This window comes from Hyla sarda, chromosome 4 (genome assembly GCF_029499605.1).
Source record: "Hyla sarda isolate aHylSar1 chromosome 4, aHylSar1.hap1, whole genome shotgun sequence".
Classification (NCBI taxonomy): domain Eukaryota; kingdom Metazoa; phylum Chordata; class Amphibia; order Anura; family Hylidae; genus Hyla; species Hyla sarda.
Genome location: NC_079192.1, coordinates 375,722,368 through 375,743,673, shown reverse-complemented (window position 1 = coordinate 375,743,673; position 21,306 = coordinate 375,722,368). Strand labels below are relative to the sequence as shown.

General features: G+C 41.0%; 1 long non-coding RNA gene across 2 annotated transcripts in view; it reads right to left on the bottom strand.

The window, feature by feature from the left end:
• LOC130267305 (uncharacterized) overlaps window positions 1-18,931 on the bottom strand; it is a 63,510-nt gene extending 44,579 nt beyond the window's left edge. The window contains exons 1-4 of one of the 2 annotated variants that reach the window (XR_008843136.1): window positions 18,861-18,931; window positions 8,182-8,269; window positions 5,137-5,188; window positions 2,261-2,445 (exon numbers count right to left, since the gene is read on the bottom strand). This is a non-coding gene — a long non-coding RNA (uncharacterized LOC130267305). Of the gene's footprint in view, window positions 1-2,260; window positions 2,446-5,136; window positions 5,189-8,181; window positions 8,270-18,860 lie in introns of those variants that run through there. The other variant, XR_008843137.1, reaches the window with a different exon arrangement.
• Window positions 18,932-21,306: the final 2,375 nt, after the last annotated feature.

The window sequence follows — 21,306 nt, the reverse complement described above, 5'->3', positions numbered from 1 at the left end:
CTAACACACAATAAAATAAAAAGTAAAAAACACTACACATACACAGACCCCTAAACAGACCCCCTCCCCAATAAAAATGAAAAACGTCTGGTACGCCACTGTTTCCAAAACAGAGCCTCCAGCTGTTGCAAAACAACTACTCCCAGTATTGCCAGATAGCCACTGACTGTCTAGGCATTCTGGGAGTTTTACAACAGCTGGAGGCACCCTGTTTGGGAATCACTGGCGTAGAATACCCCTATGTCCACCCTATGCAGGTCCCTAATTTAGGCCTCAAATGCGCATGGTGCTCTCACTTTGGAGCCCTGTCGTATTTCAAGGCAACAGTTTAGGGTCACATATGAGGTATCGCCGTACTCGGGAGAAATTGTGTTACAAATTTTGGGGGGTATTTTCTGCTTTTACCCTTTTTAAAAATGTAAATTTTTTGGGAAAAGAGGCATTTTAGGTAATTTTTATTTTTTTTTTTACATATGCAAAAGTCGTAAAACACCTGTGGGGTATTAAGGTTCACTTAACCCCTTGTTACGTTCCCCGAGGGGTCTAGTTTCCAAAATGGTATGCCATGTGTTTTTTTTTTTTGCTGTTCTGGCACCATAGGGGCTTCCTAAATGCGGCATGCCCCCAGAGCAAAATTTGCTTTCAAAAAGCCAAATGTGACTCCTTCTCTTCTGAGACCTGTAGTGCGCCAGCAGAGCACTTTTCACCCCCATATGGGGTGTTTTCTGAATCGGGAGAAATTTGGCTTCAAATTTTGGGGGGTATTTTCTGCTTTAACCCTTTGTAAAAATGTTAATTTTTTGGGAAACCAAGCATTTTAGGTATTTTTTTTTTTTTTTTTTTACATATGCAAAAGTTGTGAAACCCCTGTGGGGTATTAAGGTTCACTTTACCCCTTGTTACGTTCCCCAAGGGGTCTAGTTTCCAAAATGGTATGCCATGTGGGGGTTTCTTTGCTATCCTGGCCCCATAGGGGCTTCCTAAATGCGGCATGCCCCCAGAGCAAAATTTCCTTAAAAAAAGCCAAATGTGACTCCTTCTCTTCTGAGACCTGTATTGCGCCAGCAGAGCCATAAGGGGTGTTTTCTGAATCGGGAGAAATTGGGCTTCAAATTTTGGGGGGTATTTTCTGCTATTACCCTTTTTAAAAATGTAAAACTTTTGGGAAACCAAGCATTTTAGGGAATTATTATTTTTTTTTTTACATATGCAAAAGTCGTGAATCACCTGTGGGGTATTAAGGTTTACTTTACCCCTTGTTATGTTCCCCGAGGGGTCTAGTTTCCAAAATGGCATGCCATGTGTTTTTTTTTTTGCTGTTCTGGCACCATAGGGGCTTCCTAAATGTGACATGCCCCCCAAAAACCATTTGTCGCTCCTTCCCTTCTGAGCCCTCTACTGCGCCCGCTGAACAATTAACATAGACATATGAGGTATGTCCTTACTCGAGAAAAATTGGGTTTCAAATACAAGTAAACATTTTCTCCTTTTCACCCCTTGCAAAAATTCAAAAATTGGGTCTACAAAAACATGCAAGTGTAAAAAATGAAGATTGTGAATTTTCTCCTTCACTTTGCTGATATTCCTGTGAAACACCTAAAGGGTTAAAACGCTGACTGAATGTCATTTTGAATACTTTGGGGGTGCAGTTTTTATAATGCGGTCTTTTATGGGGTATTTCTAATATGAAGACCCTTCAAATTTACTTCAAACCTGAACTGGTCCCTGAAAAAAAGCGAGTTTCAAAATTTTGTGAAAAATTGGAAAATTGCTGCTGAACTTTGAAGCCCTCTGATGTCTTCCAAAAGTAAAAACACGTCAATTTTATGATGCAAACATAAAGTAGACATATTGTATATGTGAATAAAAAAAAAATATTTGGAATATCCATTTTTCTTACAAGCAGAGAGCTTCAAAGTTAGAAAAATTCTAAATTTTCAAATTTTTCATCAAATTTTGGGATTTTTCACCAAGAAAGAATGCAAGTTACCACAAAATTTTACCACTATGTTAAAGTAGAATTTGTCACGAAAAAACAATCTCGGAATCAGAATGATAACTAAAAGCATTCCAGAGTTATTAATGTTTAAAGCGACAGTGGTCAGAGTTGCAAAAAATTTCTGAGTCCTTAAGGTGAAAAAGGGCTCAGTCCTTAAGGGGTTAAGACTGCCCAGACTATTATGACCTGAATAACAATCCCCTTATTCCCTTCATGAAAATAATGACAGGACTACATATTAACTTATAAATGGGTTGGGGTAGGCCACAGCATTTATTTAAATATATAAACAAATATAAATAACTCTTATAAGGCACTCAAAACTGTAAACATGGGTGATTGCGGTATGCTCCCCCGACTCCGGTGAGCTCGAACGCACGGAACACCCGTAACTTGTGCAAATTGCCTTTCCAATACTGCCTCGCTTTGACTTGATCAGGAACACACTAATAATTAAACACAAAAACAGTCCAAAAGTACATAAAAAGGTGTGTGTGTGGGGGGGTACAACCTCCTGTGGGGGTGGAATGGCGGCAAACAACCTACATGCCCAAGGAAAAAACACCCGGTCCTAATAGGCTGCATGTACGCAGAGACCCTCCCTTGAAAAGGTGGGGGGGGGAGGATAACAGCACCAGCAGCATGAGAAGGGTATGGGGGATGGATGGATCCCTGAACATGCAGTGCAGTCAGAGGGCCCTAGGCGACAGCCATCGCCGGACCCTGGCAAATCCATAACTCTTTTATTTTTATACCTACAAACCCATATGACAGCTTGATTTTTTGCAAGACCAATTGAACTTTAATGATACTGTAATGATATCTTTCATTTTACCTTAAGATGTACCATGAAACCAAAGAAATTATATTTATAGGCAGAGCTTTGTAAGAAAACTGCAATTTTGCAACTTTTGGGGGATTTGGCTTTTACGCAGTGAACTTTATTGTACAAATTATACATTATCTTTATTCTGTAGGTCAATGCAATTAAAATTATATCAAATTCATATAGTTTTTCTATTATTGCATTACTTAAAAAAAATGCAAACTTTGTTTTAACAAAATTGACATGCATAAAATTGTCCTTTTCTTACTCCTATAACGTTTTTATCGTTTTGCATACAGGGATGTATGAGGGCTAATTTTTTGTGGTACATCTGTTAGTTTTCATCTGTATAATTTTTGCTTTGATGTGACTTTTTGATCCCTCTTTATAAATGTTTTTGGTGTTTGGTAATTTCCCACATTTATGATGTTTACCTTGCGCAATCATAAACATTATATTTTAATAGTTTGGACATTTAAACACGCGGCAATACCAAATATGGGGGTATTTATTTTTTATTAGGGGAGGGAGTTTTATATAATTTTAGAAACTTTTATTTATTTATTTATTTATTTATTTATTTTACACTTTTTAACCCTGTAATTAACAGTGAGTGTCTGGCTACTGATAGTAGCCAACACTCATTGTTCTAAAGCGAGCCCATCTCCTGCGCTTGCTTCAAAGCCGCTTAAGGACTCAGGGCGTCCTTCATCCTTAAAGGGGTACTCCGGCGCTAAACATCTTACCACCTATCAAAAGGATAGGGGATAAGATGTTTGATCGCGGGGATCCCTCCGCTTGGGACCCACACAATCTCTCCTGCATCCCTCCCATTTTTCAGCTGCACAGAGCCAGGGTCGCTCTGTGGCTGATGATGGGCAGTGTAAGGGACAGAGTATTGTGACATTACGGCCCCGGACCCTCATGACATCACGCCCCGCCTCCTCAATGTAAGTCTATGGGAGGAGATGTGGCAGCCGTCACAAGGGGCAGAGCCATGATGTCACAATACTCCATCCCCTGCACCACCCGTCATCAGCCACAGAGCGACCCTCGTTCTGTGCAACTGAAAAACGTGGGTGCTGAAGGAGTGATCATGGGGGTTCCCAGCTGAGGGATCCCCGCGATCTAACATCTTATCCCCTATCCTCTTGATAGGGGATAAGATGTTTAGCACCGGAGTACCCCTTTAACAGGTTAAAGGGAAACTGACAGTTTCATGCACTGAACTCAAAACACAGGGTTAAAGTGTGGGTAAACCAGATAAAAATGAGGTATAACTTACCAGGTTCTAGAGATAGATTCGTTATTAGCCGACATTGCAAATAGGCTTATCGATGGCGTTGCACAATGGAGACGTTGGGTATGCAGATCCTGCCTCTATTGCGCAAAGCCAGAGATTGGGTTTTCTTTGGGTGAACCGGCTGTCTGTTTCGCTTTAAAGTGAACCTGTCATCCGATTTTAGAATATACAACGTATGGCAACACATTATATATGGTAAATTGTTCTTTTTCATCATCCCTGGGAGACATTTCTGCCTGCAGAGATAGTGAGGATATATAGTTTAAAAGTGTCCTCCATATGCCCCGTAAGTAGCCCTCTGGGTGAGGAGCTTTAATCACCTAGTCTCGCTGCTCCGACTGTAATCACGCCCCCTCAGAATGATTGACAGCCTGCGTCCCCGCTCTGCTCCCTAAGCAGATGGAGCAGAGTGATGACCAGGACTGTGTCTGGACTGTCATAATAATAATACTGTGTCATATGCTTTTATTACCTTGTTGCGCCATTTTGTCCCTTTTCATACTCGGGACCCACACTGTAAAGTGTGCAAGTCATTATATTTTACTGTTATCTCTGACCCTTCCCAGCATTCAATGCGAGCAGTGACAATGGGGGAGATTTTTAAAAACCTGTGTAGAGTAAGAGCAATTTAGTTCCCCTTAGCAACCGATCATAATGCTTCTTTCGATTTCAAATAGGCCTCTGAAAAATGAAAGAGGCAATTTGATTGGTTGCTATGGGCAACTGCATCACTCTTACTTTACACAGGTTTTAAAAAATCGCCTCTAGTATGTCATATATCTCATGGTCTCCAGGGAGACGCTGCTATGCTGCAGTGGGTGGGTGGATAGCATTACTTCAGTAAATACCTTCACCCTGCTATCCACTCACATTGCTTCTTCTACTATTTCTATTTTTTTCCAGACCTTTGTGTGACCTTTAAAATATACGTACTAACATTTTGTATTGCTCTATGAAATCTATATTAAAAAAATACTTTGCAAATAGTCTTGATTAAAAATATCTTACCATTCTGTGTATACAGCTTCACTGAAGACGAATGTGTCGCTATGGCAACAGACTGCAAAAAAAAAAAAAACCTCTGGTGAGTCTGATCATGCAGTCATACTGCCTCCAATCTGCTCTTTTCTAACATACATTTGGAAGATTACAGAAAGTAAGCAACATATAAAAGGGATGTGACTGCAGGAGAAGAATTCCAGGGTTTGATGTTACCAAAAAGCAATGTTTGCCAGCCAGTGTGCCTCCAGCTGTTGCAAAAACCTACTACTCACAGCATGCTGGGAGTTGTAGTTTTGTAACATCTGGACAATAGAAGGATGCAGGAAGTTGGAAGCTTGGATCGCGCTGCCGAAGAGGATCAGTGTTCAAAAATGGCAAACGTGGGAGACTTGAGATATCTTTATGCGGTATTTTATTCATACAACACGTTTCTGGGTGTATAAAACCCTTTCATCAGGCGTGATATAACAGAAATGAAAGACACCAACTTTATACACAGAAAACAGTGACATCATTGCCAGCAGGGATGCTGGGAACTCTGTGTATCACTGTGCATCATCCAGCAACCGCTCGCTCCCACCGCCATCTTCCTCCTCAGTGTGCCTGTGCAGTGCTAGGTGCAGAGAGCGCGCTTCCTCTCTGCACCTAGTATCGAGAACTAACCTGATTGCGCGCTGCTCTGCCCAGGCACACTGAGGAGGCACATGCGCTTGGACCTGTGTGTCAATCAGCGCGGAGGTCTAAGCGCGGACATACGGAGTAGGCGTGGGGGTGGGCGGCGGGGCATCACGTACCTCGCGCCACGCCTATCCGACCATCAGTGGCTTTGAATAAAAGCCTTTTTTGCAGTCATGAAAGAGTGCAAATTTCAGGTAAAAAATATTGCTATACCCACCACCTGCACACAGTACAAAGGCTGTGTGCAGGTTATTGCTCCAAAATTTCATGACAGTTACCCTTTAAGATCTGTCCAGAGCAGCATATGTTTGCTATGGGGATTTTCTCCTACTCTGGACAGTTCTTAAAAAATGACAGAGGTGTCAGCAGAGAGCACTGTGTTCCAAAAAAAAGAAAAAAGAAATTCCTCTGTAGTATTGAGATTAAGGAAGGATTAAGATTTTTTACTAGAAGTAATTTACAAATCTGTTTAACTTTCTGGCACCAGTTGATTTAAGAAAAAAATTATTATAATTCCACCAGAGTACTCCTTTAATGTTGTGACAATGTTTGTTCATCCTTGTGCGTAAGCATTATACGGTTCTACCTATTTATCAGAGGGATAGCTGTTTTAGGTTTTTTGAGCCTACTAGGTGCCAGATCATTTAACAAGGTTTTGGCTCTCCAATATGTAATGGCAGGTCTTTTTGGAAGTAATTTTTTTTAAATGGGGTCGACCAACAAAGTGGACCAATGTTTGTTTAAAATTCCACTTATTTTATTTGGTGCATTGTTGAAAGTAGTAATAAAATTATATTTTCTTGTATTGTTTTTCTCCAAATTGATCCACTTTTTTTTTTTTACCATTTTGTCCAAATGTGTCTTATAGCATCCTTTTCACCAACATAGGATTTAAAGAGGAAGTTGTGTTATTCTTTCCAGTCTGACCACAGTGCTCTCTGCTGACACCTCTGTCCATGTCAGGAACTGTCTGGATCAGGAGAGGTTTGCTATGGGGATTTGCTCTTACTCTGGACAGTTCCTGACACAGACAGAGGTGTCAGCAGAGAGCACTGTGGTCAGACAGAAAAGAACAACTCAACAAGCAGCTGATAAGTACTGGAATGATTAAGATTTTTTAATAGAAGTGATATACAAATCTGTTCAACTTTCTGGAGCCAGTTGATATTAAAAAAATGTTTTTAAAACTTGAGTACCCCTTTAAATAGCAAGGCAAATGAACAAGCATTGGGCCCTCCCCATCCTGAAGCTTGTGGGAGTATGAGCTAAAACATGGCCAGTTATACCATCTTGTTACCAGCACGTCTGCCACTTCACAACAAATCTCTTAATCCCGTTTTTCTTTCCCCTCTAATAATATTAAAGCTCTTGTTGGTATCTTAACTTATGGACTAATTAAAATGATGAGTCAATGTACAATATATATTACTGCTAGATCAAAACACTTAATCATGAGATGTCTCTTCTGTGCATCGAGATGATGAGTCGGCGCCAATAAAACATATCCAAGATAATTTAAATAATCAGCCAGAAATATTATTATTAAATAAAACATTTTCTATTCTAACTGTAATTCATTTTGTGACACAAAGTAGTAAGTTTTGTGTTAGAAGAAAACCAGTTTTATTATTCATCTGGAAGACCGCCGTGGAATACTACATTTCTTTTGTGGTAACCGCTTCTGAGACAACCCAATGTCAATGATGCAACTCCTTTAAGAATGTGCCGGCTGTACAACATAATTCATGAGAACAGTAATTAAAAAGTACCCCTCATGATCTAGTTACATTTTATAATCCTCCCAGTTCACTGCCCCCATCATGATAAACCACCCCCTGCCCTTATTTTTATTATTTGTTAGTTTTCTACCTTGATATAGTTCTGTATTTTCTGCTCAGTCATATTCACACACTGGGAAGGGGTGTTCCCCAGAAGGCGTGACATCATCTGAAGTCATACAGGGGTGAACTTCCTCCCTCCCTCTGCTACACACAGCCAGAGCTGTTCAGTGTGTGAGATGAGCTATGATTGGCTAAGGCTGGACACACACCCTCAGCACTCCAGACGGCATTTCCTGATTTTGGACTTCTGCCAGGCCAGCAGCAGTTCAAAGTCTGTGCAAGTGATGGTGGGAAATGTGCTCTGGACAAGTAGGGAGACACCTAGAGACAGCTTTTTTAAACACAAATGAAACATAGAAAGCTTCTTTTTTTTTTTTTTTTTAAACAAAGTACATTAGAAAGATTTTTTTATTTACCATAAGGAGTGCAATAGCAAAAATTTGTTTTAATAAGAGTGCCCCTTTAAGTCAATTCTTCAATTCTGGTAAAGTAAAAATTCACAGAACAAGCTACAGAATGCAATTTCACTTACCTCAAAAAGTAACATAAAGGGCTGAAAAAATTACATCCATCCAGTTCAGATCCTCAGGAAGGGAAAAACAGCAGACAATTGTCTTCATCTTAGGGGAAAAAAATGTTTCCTATTCAAAATCAGGCATAAATCTCTGGATCAACAACCCTTTTCCAGAAATGTAGTTATCATAAGGCTAGGTTCACACAGTGCTTATGTCCAGGCAAATTACATTTGTACAAATTGGCTTTAACATTTTTAAAACACTAATGTGCTTTATGTAAGTCTATGGGAAAGTGGTTGTCTGTGCACGCAATATATAAAAATATGGATGCATTTTTTTCTAGTTGCATAAATATGTGACAGGTACAGTGTGCCAGTAATGTGTAAAGCATCGCTGGATTACTGTTTGAAGACATGATGAGTTGGGTGCATTGTGCTCAGTTCAGCGAGTCTGACTGCTCACTGCTAGACCATAGCTGCTGTGGACTAAAGGAATGTGCAAAGTCATGGAATAAAGTTTCGGTGAACTACTTGAGAATTCAGCCAGTCACACTTTTAATTCTACACACCAATCCTTCACCAACTTTCACAGTGGGTGTACAGGTCTACAAGCCATAGTGTTTCACACCCACTATAAAATTTGGTGTAGGACTGGTGATGTTCTAGGGATGCTTCAGCAAGGTAGGAATAAGACAGAGTTGTCTTTGTGAAGGAGGCATGAATCAAGCCATGTTCAAGGTTATCCTGGAAAAACATTTTCTGCCCCCTGCACTGATGATGTTTTTTAAAAGGGTACTCCAGTGGGAAAAAAAAAAAATGTTAAATCAACTTTTGCCAGAAAGCTAAACAGATTTGTAATTTACTTTTAATAAAAAAAATCTTAATCCTTCCAGTACAGAAGTTCTTTTCTTTTTGAATTTCTTCTTTGCCTGTCCACAGTGCTCTCTACTGACACCTCTATCCATGTCAGGAACTGTCAAGAGCAGGAACAATCCCCCATAGCAAACCTCTCTTGCTCTGGACAGTTCCTGAAATGGACAGAGTTGTCAGCAGAGAGCACTGTGGACAGACAGAAAAGAACTTCCTCTGTAGTATACAGCAGCTGATAAGTACTGGAAGGATAAAGATTTTTTAATAGAAGTAATTTGCTAATCTGTTTAACTTTCTGGCACTAGTTGATTTAAAAAAAAAAAATGTTTTCCACCGGAGTACCCTTTTAACTCTGTTTTTCAAGCAGTACAATGCTTTATGCCACACAGCCAGGTCATTAACCCCTTAAGGACTCAGCCCATTTTGGCCTTAAGGACTCAGACAATTAAATTTTTACGCTTTCGTTTTTTCCTCCTCACCTTCTAAAAATCATAACTCTTTTATATTTTCATCGCCAGACTCGTATGAGGGTTTGTTTTTTGCATGACCAGTTGTCCTTTGTAATGACATCATTCATTATATCATAAAATGTATGGCGCAACCAAAAAACACTATTTTTGTAGGGAAATTAAAAAGAAAAACGCAATTTTGCTAATTTTGGAAGGTTTCGTTTTCACGCCCTACAATTTACAGTAAAAATGACATGTGTTATTTATTCCAAGGGTCAATTCGATTAAAATGGTACCCATTATTACATACTTTTATATTATTGTTGTACGTTTATAATCCCTTTATTTTCATGACCTATAACTTTTTCATTTTTCCATATAAGTGGCGGTCTTAGGGCTCATTTTATGTGCCATGATCTGTACTTTTTTTGATACCACATTTGCATATAAAAAACTTTTAATACATTTTTAATAATTTTTTTTAATGTATTAAAAAAGTAGCAATTTTGGACTTTTTTTTTTACATTCACGCCGTTCACCGTGCAGGATCATTTACATTTTATATTAATAGTTCGTACATTTACGCATGCGGCGATACCAAACATGTCTATTAAATATATTTTTTACGCTTTTTGGGGGTAAAATAGGAAAAAACTGACGTTTTACTTTTTTTTATTGGGGGAGGGGATTGTTCACTTTTTTTTCACTTTTAATTTTAATTTTTTTAACATTTTTTTTTACAATTGAATAGTCCCCATAGGGGACTATTCATAGCAATACCATGATTGCTAATACTGATCTGTTCTATCGGTCATCTTCTGCTCTGGTCTGCTCGATCTCAGACCAGAGCAGAAGACACCGGGAGCAGGACAGAGGCAGGTGAGGGGACCTCCGTGCAGCGTTCTGAATGATCGGATCCCAGCAGCAGCGCTGCGGGTGATCAGATCATTCATTGAAATTGCGTACTGCCGCAGATGCCGGGATCTGTATTGATCCCGGCATCTGAGGGGTTAATGGCAGACGCCCGTGAGATCGCGGGTGTCGGCCATTGCCGGCGGGTCCCTGGCTGCGATCAGCCGCGCCAGGCACAGGCATCGCTCTGATGCCCGCGGTTATGTACAGGACGTAAATGTACTTCCTGGTGCGTTAAGTACCACCGCACCAGGACGTACATTTACGTCCTGCGTCCTTAAGGGGTTAAAGGTGTGGATAGAGGACTACCGAATCAAAACATTGTCATGACCAGCCCAATTTCCAGACCGGATCCAAGGAGTGTAATAAAGTCACCCAACGGAAACAATTGCACGGACTCCTTTCAAAGACAGGTGACCCTGCTTCCTTTAAAGTGTGTTAAACTAATAGCGTAGCATACTTTGCAGCAGATTAGGCACACCAACAGTAAAGTAGTAAAGTTAGTGAGGGCTATATCTTGGGCAACCCTGTAGGTTAGTGTCCAACCCATAAAGAGCCTTAAATTATGATAAGTAAGATTGAGTTATGCACCAATCCAAAATATCTACTGAAAGAAAGGAGACACATCTGTAGACAGATGTTTTGAGGTCCTGGTCTCTTGTCAGTACAAACACCAGGGTACTGGTTAGTTAAGCCAACTAAGATTTCCTCTGCCAACTGGCAGTCTCCTCAAGGAGAAACAGTACATCCCCTCCCTCTGGGGTCGTGTCAAAGACAACTCTGCAGCTAAAAAACGAAACAATAAAAAATACCATGAAAATGACTATTGTCTTTATAAGTACACTGCTTTGGAAAGTTTTACAGCCACAAAGCTGTTTTTGCATTGACAAGGCTTTTACAACAATAGCTATTTCTTTGTCAAAGGGAAATAAATACATTAATTAAATTGTTATACAGACACAAATGACTTTTTCACTGGAAGTACTTTGCTTTGGTAAAGTAATGGCTTGGGAAATATTCGTTGTAAAATCCATATATCATGTAATCTAATATATAAAACCCATATAATTTGTTGTGTGGGTGTCACTCTCCAAAGTATGACTCAAGTTTCAGCTTAATCTTAGTACTTTAATAATCACCTTGAAGGTGTTTGGCCTTTTGTAAGCAACGTTGGATGAAAGAGTGGAATATGCTTATGTGCTTGAATCAGATTTGCCATTTATTAGTGCATAGATAATGCATTAATGATCACTTATTAAAGATATACCAACGTAATCTTCGGACGTTACTGGAAAGAAAATATGTAATTATAGTTCTTAGGGGGTAGCAATTAAAGATCATTTTCTTCAAAAACAAGAAAAAGTGGTTGTAAATAAAATGTATGATTATTCTGTGTGTACTTCCTATGCATTGACTTGGCTTGGCTATCAAATTCACTGCTGTTTTTTAGTACTAAGGCCTTGGTCCATATCTCCCGGAAAGCCCTGCAGTGCTTAAAAGAGTTCTCAGGGCACATGGATGTTATGAGGTGCCAATATACCTAAGGATGAATCAGATGATGTTGGTGGGGAGAAGGGTCAAGTTTATATATTTTCAGTGTTAGGGATAAGCCTTTTCCAGAGCTGTCTGGCTGCAGCCTACCCCTCCCCATAGAGGAAACATGACTGTTCAGCTGTGCCAAACGTTTATGTATATGGGGAGGTTAAGAGAGACAACTGTCGGCCAAACAAACTTTTTTCTGACAGTTATTGAAATGTATGACCATCATTAGGGGGTCTTCTCCGCAAAATAAATTTCCTTAATCAGACAGATTGAACTGCTGCAAGTAAATAAGAGCTGCCCTGGTTGAACCATGCCATCCATTCATTACATGGTTGACCAGCCGAGCAGTTTCATCTGCTGCCCCAGGATGAGTACGTTAACAGTTATTGGGTCTTACTGGCAACCAAAACTGCTACAATGCTACTAATGAGGTTTCCAGTTGTACTGTATGAGACAAAGAAAAGTACATGGCCTAAACTGTTCATTACAAACTTGTGTTGTTAACTATGCTACTTCACTGCCAGCCCAAGATCTCTTCCTATGTTAACCTTCCCTTTGCTTGACCCCTCAATGCCTCAAGCCATAACCCACTCCGAGATCATTCTCATACATAGCAATCAGATAGTCCCTCGTAGGGAAGATCAGAATGGGACAGGGTTATAGGGTAAAAACCTAGGTGCTACTTAGACAAATTTCTTGAGAGGGACCCAAAGTCAAACCAGTTGGGTGGTACAGCCAACTCATCACCATTTTAAAGATATCTGGATTCAGCTATATCCAGTGTAGGAAGTCATCTATCAAGAAAACAATCTGCACTCAATGCATATAGTTTACATGCATTGAAATATTATAATAAACTATGGATAGGGAAGAGAGTTGTACTGTTGAGGCATAACATGAAGCTTTCAGGCTGCAATGTAAACAGGACCGCTGCCTACTATGTGCCATGTGCAATACTGGTATCTTCAAATGAGGAGCCTTTGGTGCTAGTTCTCACTCCTCCTACTGTATGCCTCTGCTGTGGATGTGTACAGCTCAGGTCCCTTTTATACTACCGTCATCACACAGTAGTGTGACGGCTGTCTGGTCCACCGGGGAAGATAGCAGGAGAAAAAATACAGCTTGCGCCGCCTTTATCTCCTGCTACTTCCGCTGAAAAAAAGTGGCAACTGATGGACCCCATTGACTATAATGGGGTCCCTCGGGACCTGCTGTTGCCAGTTGCGCCCCATCAAAATGACGTCTGTCAAGCTTAGAAGAAAAAAAGAGAGTTTGACTGCCCTTCTTGACGGGGTGCAGCGGCAGTGTGAAGGAAGCCTCACAGAGAAATGTTAATATTTAATAAAGTAAACTTTCAGCATAAGTATTAGGGTATTTTAAATTCACTGCAAACATAGCCTGCCATTTTTTCTGTAATTGACATACAGCATGTTTGTTGGGGTTTAGCCCAAGTTTTTGTCAAATGTCAGTTGTTCCCAAAGTGAATGGATTGGTAGTGTGCATGCTCGGTCACCTCTCCATTTTACTGTCTATGGAACTTGCAGTGTTCATTTCAATCGAAAAGAGTGAATAAAGTGGTAAGCAGTGAAACCTTCTATGGCTCCAATCATGTGGGGAAAACATGACCTCCTTCCTTGTGTCCCAGCTGTCATACCCCATTGATCAGCTGTTCATTTCCTTTCCTGTGGATAGGGGATAACTTTTAATGGGATATCCCTTTTAATCCTGCATAAGTTTCTGCTCACTTAGCAGGTATCAAAGTCAAAACTAATTAAGAAACAAAATTAAAGTTAAAAGTGTTTTTTGATTTTAGAAAGTTAAATATATCTCAACCATTACTATATGATTTATAGATACGTAGCCATAGGTGGTATGAACCTGCATATTAACAAATACAAGAGGAATAATAAGTCTCTTGTCTACTGCTATCTTTCTAGCTATCAAGATAAAAAACCAATGAAGGAGTTAAAGCTCCTTTGTTCCTTTTGATATTTATTTTCCGTTGTGCTTTCCTATAGTCTAAAATAAGCTGAGGATTTCTCCCCTTCTATTTCACTTAGTTCTCAGATTTGAGCTAACGAAATGCAGACCATGTTTTAGAGCACAGCAATTTACCATGGCAACGGCTTCCTGTGGTTCGGGCCCTATTGTGTCTCCCTCTCTATGGAATAAAAGAGACCCTTGGACTGGTTGGTTCAGAGTCAGAACCCCGCTTCCCTGTTATATAACCTATTTACCTCCAGCTTTTAAAAGCACTGGAAGCTGCAGGGGTCAGGTAACCATCATGAACAATAAAACTTCACAGCCTCAATTGCTGGCTTTCTTTTTTGGGAATTTATTTTGTATTCTGTTTACTGAGCCAAAAATACCAAATTGTGTATTGTAAGTGGCGCAGCACAGTCTTCAATAGGGATGTGATGCTGAAAGAAATTAAAGGGATATTCCACTTTACAAGAATCTTGAGGCATGTCAGAGTATAACTTTGATCAGTCTTTGGGTTCGCTGACCGTGAAGACTTTCTTTTTGAGATTCCTATATTTTCACTGGGATCACAGAAAAAACAGGAAGTCTACGCTTAGTTTTAGACCTAGTGGCCAAAACTGCAAGATTTCTAAATTATTTAAAAATATAGGTAGAAAAATGGAAAATAATAAAAAAAAATAATCAAAAATTCTTCTAACATTCTGGACATTTGATACCCACCGATTAATTACTGATGGCCTATCCAGAGAACTATAATGTCAATGGGCTTTCAAATCCATTTCTCAGAGATTATACAGGGTGGGCCATTTATATGGATACACCTTAATAAAATGGGAATGGTTGGTGATATTAACTTCCTGTTTGTGGCATATTAGTATATGTGAGGTAGGGAAAATTTCAAGATGGTTGGTGAGCATGGTGGCCATTTTGAATTCTGCCAATTTGAATCCAGCTTTTGTTTTTTCAATAGGAAGAGGGTCATGTGACACATCAAACTTATTTGGAATTTCACAATAAAAACAATGATGTGCTTGGTTTTAACGTAACTTTTTCTTTCATGAGTTATTTACAAGTTTCTGACCACTTATAAAATGTGTTCAATGTGCTGCCCATTGTGTTTGATTGTCAATGAAACTCTCTTCTCCCACTCTTCACACACTGATAGCAACACCGCAGGAGAAATGCTAGCACAGGCTTCCAGTATCCGTAGTTTCAGGTGCTGCACATCTCGTATCTTCACAGCATAGACAATTGCCTTCAGATGACCCCAAAGATAAAAGTCTAAGGGGGTCAGATTGGGAGACCTTGGGGGGCCATTCAACTGGCCCACGATGACCAATCCATCTTCCAGGAAACTGTTCATCTAGGAATGCTCAGACCTGACACCCACAATGTGATGGTGCACCATCTTGCTGGAAAAACTCAGGGAACGTGCCATCTTCAGTGCATAAAGAGGGAAACACATCATCATGTAGCAATTTCGCATATCAAGTGGCCTTGAGGTTTCCATTGATGAAGAATGGCCCCACTATTTTTATACCCCATATACCACACCATACCATCAATTTTTGTGTTCCAACAGTCTTGGAGGGATCTATCCAATGTGGGTTAGTGTCAGACTAATAGCGGTGGTTTTGTTTGTTAACTTCACCATTCACATAAAAGTTTGCCTCATCACTGAAAAAAATCTTCTGCGTAAACTGAGGGTCCTGTTCCAATTTTTGTTTTGCCCATTCTGCAGCACCTGAAACTACAGATACTGGAAGCCTGTGCTAGCATTTCTCCTGCAGTGTTGCTATCAGTGTGTGAAGAGTGGGAGAGAGGGTCACATTGACAATCCAACACAATGGGCAGCACATTGGACACATTTTATAAGTGGTCAGAAACTTGTAAATAACTCATGAAAGAATAAAGGTACGTTAAAACCAAGCATATCATTGATTTTCTTGTAAAATTTCCAATACGTTTGATGTGTCACCCTGACCCTCTTCCTACTAACTAAAAGTTGGATTGAAAATGGCCGACTTCAAAATGGCCGCCATTGGTCACCACCCATCTTGAAAAGTTTCCCCCCTCACATATACTAATGTGCCAAAAACAGGAAGTTAATATCACCAACCATTCCCATTTTATTAAGGTGTAGCCATATAAATGGCCCACCCTGTAGATCAAAGTTAAAAAGAAATGTCATTGGCCCCTAATATGTCTGATCATCGGGTCCTGCCACTGGGACACCTGTGATCTCTGTGCAGCTTCTGGCGTTCATTTAGACCGATTCAACGCCCCCTCCCATAGACTTGCATTGAGGGGGCGTCGTGTAACCACAAGGGGGCATGGCCGTGAAGTCACAAGCCTCTGTTGCCTTGTAAGCATTGTAAACAAATGCCAGGTGCTGAAAAGAGATTGTGGGGGTCCCGCCGCTTGGGGTGGAGTACCCCTTTAAAGAATTATTACCCTACTTGAAATGCCACATTATGGCTCATGCACATAGCTGAATACCTACACATTCAATGTCCAAATTGTGTAGACCTGTGATACCTCCCTTGTATAAATCCTAGGGTCCGCAATATACCACCATGCCTTGAATTTTACTCTGAGGTGTAAATGAGAAATAATCAGCTTGTCATATACAGAACATAAACCTATGTGTCATGTTCCTTTTGGATGCTGTATTTCAGTGGTATCTTTTATCAGAACCATTGCAAATGGAGCACAATATGGCGGCACGTTGAATGCTTGCGTCTCTTGTAAAAAGCAGAGGGGCATTCTGTGTGCCATTGTAGAGCTTCCTGCCTGTGGCTTTGTTGTTTCCAAAAGATCTTACAGTGAAGAAAAAAATTCCTAATCTTGCCCAATGTAGCACTACCTTTTCTAGCCACCCTTATGCACATGTTGTGAATTTCTATCTCTCAGTCCTTTGCAATATGTTGGGGCAATGCTATTTCCTGTTAACAATTTATTTGAAATATGTTTTATCATTGGATGAAACATGGTCCTGCACTATGCTTAAGCCTTGTCAGGTTGATTCCCTCAGTAACCTGGGGGCTCTCCTGCAGTTATTATAAGTGCCATTTATGGTCATAGGATTATAGTCAGTGTCCAACTGTATATAGTCTAAAGGACCTGTGAGATGTCTAAAGGACCTGTGGAATGTCACGTTATGTTGTCACATGACGTTACCCAGAGAGCCCTTGCTTAACCTATGACCCGCAGCTTGACCAATGGGCCTTAGTCCAGACCCCCTCTTTATAACGGGGTGGCCATTACAATTTTCTCTTCTATTACCACCTGCTACTGAGCACCGCAACCATCAGAGATCTCAGTGCTAGTGACCAGCATCTGGAAGACCACAAAGCTACAGTCATTCCAGTAAGTCAAAAGTCCATGTCTGCTGTCACTACAAATAGTCAAGTTCAGCCTATAGTCAAGCCTGAAGTCAAATCTCTAAAGTCTGTTACAAGTCTAATTGGTCCTTTTGGGTTCCTTGCTACCTCTCTTGGAATATGGCCTAGCTGTGAAGATAATTCCATCTGTCTTAACTCAGTAAAGCCTCCATTTGACCATAAATGGTTGTGGACTCTCCTTTCACTAACTAGCCATTGGAATAGCGGATATGCCATTCGTGTGGTTCCGGTACCCAAAAACCACTCTGGTGTCACGAACACTAGGGGTTAACAACATCTTGCCCCAGGGGTTAATACCATCTGGTAATACTACCAGTGCTTCCGCCATACACCGTGGGTCACCACACTTTTCTAAACCACAAATAACTAGAAATCAATGCTACAGAGAGACCTAATAAATCATGTTGGCCATTACATACTATCCTATCATTATCCGGATATAGTCACCTTAAATGTAACATTTAATAGTTCAGCAAATATGCATGTAAAGAGTTATGTAATGTAAAAAGAGCATAATGTCCAATTAAACAAAAAGAACTATATAGATAAGGGGGCTTTTACACCACGATTTGGCTTTACAAGTGAACGAGCCACAATCATCCAAAATACCTGGAGCACCTAATTGGAGTGGGGAAATACACCTACCTGCTCTCAGGCAGCTTTTTGAATATGTAAGACAGGAACCTGGGTGAAATCTACACCACTACTTTACCCCTGGTTCTTTCACCCTAGAAAAGGTATCAGCATTACCAGGCTGGTGCCTGGGTCTATGCTCCACTGTAAAACTTGTAATTATAGAAACCACAGGGGACTCTCCTGTTCTTCTCACATCCATTTGAGAGGGGTATTGTCAGCTACAAGTCGTTCTGCCCAGTAGATAGTTCTTGAGTGCCTCTTATACCCATTTAATTGCCAAATACTCCTTCTTCCCAATACAGTACATTTTCTTATGCTCATTCAGTTTATTTTTTTACTCAGGTAAACTATGGGTGCTCTTCGTCACCCCTCATTTGGGACAACACAGCCGCTACAACAAAATCAGGGGCATCTTTCTAAACAGTGAACTCTTTCTTGAAAGCAGGGGTCAGGTCCTGAGGAAAAAAGTGTGGGAACTCACCCATGTTTTTCACTCAAGGGCTTGTCCTGTAGGACTCCTGCTAATGGGAACAGTGTTCCTTCAATAGAAAAAGTGCAGGAACTCTGTTCCCTTGTGTTCCTGCAGGACTTGAGTCCTGCTTGAAAGCAGGAGTTATAAACACTGGCTGGGCAAATAGAGCTTGTTTTATGCACTGGAAGGTCCGCTTGGCCTCTCTACGTTCCCCCGTTGCTCCGATGTAGGTGTCCCGTAGGGACATTTGACTTTGACCGAATCCATACCCCTTGGCAGTGGCAGATCCAGGGGGGGGGGGGACAACGGGGCAATTGCCCTCCCCCCCCCCCCCCCCCGAGATGTCTGCCTCCCTCCCTCACTCCCGATTTTTAGCATGGTAGAGCGGGAGATGACAGCTCCCGCTCCACCATTCACTCATTTGTTTACCTTTCTCGCGAGTCGCCGCTAAGACGTGATCACCAATCAACGGCAGGCCGGCGCGACGACGTCATATTATCGCGCCGGCGCCTGAAGATCCTGTCACCGCGGCTCACTGCTGACCTGTCGGCAAACTGCATTGTGCACGCAAGAAGAAGAGAGCTGCTCAGCGGGGGAACATAACATAAGTAAGTTAGTTTTAACTGTATGGCATTGGGTTCAGGGAGCAATGTAAAAACGTAGGGGGCACAAAAAAGGAAACATTTAAACTGAGGAGCCCATGACAGGGGGGCATTATAGGGAAGAGCACATGACAGGGTGTCCTCTGTCATGTACCACTCACACATAATGCCCCCTGTGCTGTGCCCCTTACATATAATGCCCCCATCATCATCATGTGCCCTTCAGATATATTGCTCCTGTCATGTGCCCCTCACATATAATGCCCCCTGTGGGGCAGGACAGGGGGCATTATATGTGAGGGGCATGTCACAGGGGGCATTATATGTTAGGGGCACAGGACAGAGGACAGTATATGTGAGGGGCACATGATGGGAGCATTATATGAGGGACATAGCACAGGGGGCATTAAATGTTAGGGGAGCATGACAGGGGCATTATATGTAAGGGACATAGCACAGGGGGCATTATATGTGAGGGGCACATGATGAGAGCATTTTTTGAGGGACACAGCACAGGGGGCATTATATGTGAGGGGCACATGATGAGAGCATTTTTTGAGGGACACAGCACAGGGGGCATTAAATGTTAGGGGAGCATGATTGGGGCATTAAATGTAAGGGGCACAGCACAGGGGGCATTATATGTGAATGGCACAGCATAGGGGGCATTATATGTTAGGGGCACAGGACAGAGGGCATTTTTATTATGTGGGGGAACAACAGGACAGACATTATTATTATGTGGGGGTGCAGGAAGGGTCATAATTATTATATGTGGGGGCACAGGATGGGGCATTATTACTATATGTGAAGGCACAGAGTGTTTTGCATTTTAGAGGTATGGTGTATATTATAAAGAAATTTCAGGGCGGGTTACGATTTTTATGGGCCACATTACATTACGGTATTGTATTCAGAGGGTGCACTGCACGGCAAGGTTATATTCAGCTGGTACAGTGTGTGGTAGTATTATATTCAGAGAGTGCGGTGTGTGGTAGTTTTATATTCAGAGAGTGCGGTGTGTGGTAGTATTATATTCAGATGGTACAGTGTGTGGTAGTATTATATTCAGGGAGCGCAGTGTGTGGTAGTATTATATTCAGAGAGCGCAGTGTGTGGTAGTATTATATTCAGATGGTACAGTGTGTGGTATTATTATATTCAGAGAGCGCGGTGTGTGGTAGTATTATATTCAGATGGTACAGTGTGTGGTAGTATTATATTCAGAGAGCACAGTGTGTGGTAGTATTATATTCAGAGAGCGCAGTGTGTGGTATTAATATATTCAGAGAGCGCAGGGTGTGGTGTATTATATTCAGAGGGTACAGTGTGTGGTATTATATTCAGCGAGTGCAGTGTGTGGCATTATATTCAGAGAGCGCAGTGTGTGGTAGTATTATATTCAGAGAGTGCAGTGTGTGGTAGTATTACATTCAGAGGCTACAGTGCGTGATAGTATTATATTCAGAGAGCGCAGTGTGTGGTAGTATTACATTCAGAGGCTACAGTGTGTGATAGTATTGTATTCAGGGAGTGCGGTGTGTGGTAGTATTATATTCAGAGAGTGAGGTGTGTGATATTATTATATTCAGAGGGTGCAGTGTGTGGTAGTATTATATTCAGAGAGTGCGGTGTGTGGTATTATTATATTCAGAGGGTGCATTGTGTGGTAGTATTATATTCAGAGGGTACAGTGTGTGATAGTATTATATTCAGAGGGTACAGTGTGTGATAGCATTATATTCAGAGAGCGCAGTGTGTGTTAGTATTATATTCAGAGAGTGCGGTGTGTGGTAGTATTATATTCAGAGAGCGCAGTGTGTGGTAGTATTATATTCAGAGAGTGAGGTGTGTGATATTATTATATTCAGAGGGTGCAGTGTGTGGTAGTATTATATTCAGAGAGTGCGGTGTGTGGTAGTATTATATTCAGAGGGTGCAGTGTGGGATATTCAGAGGATACAGTGTTTAGCAGTATTATAATAATTATTGTTTTCATATAGAGAATCAGAATCTGCTGACAAATTAACGAGCGATCTGGGTGTCATTTCCTGCAGAGAGAAGATTTAGCTGACAAAGTCACAGCGGTATGTACCATCGAAGCTGTCACCTGTAGTCACTGATATCATTGTGTATTCGCCTCACTATGTCCCATCAGAGCTGTAGTCACTTGTAAGTTTTGCAGTAATGATGGGTGAAACAACAACTTCCAGCATACCCTCACCACTGCTTAGGTCATACTGGGAGCTGTAGTTTTAAATGGTAAAAACTTC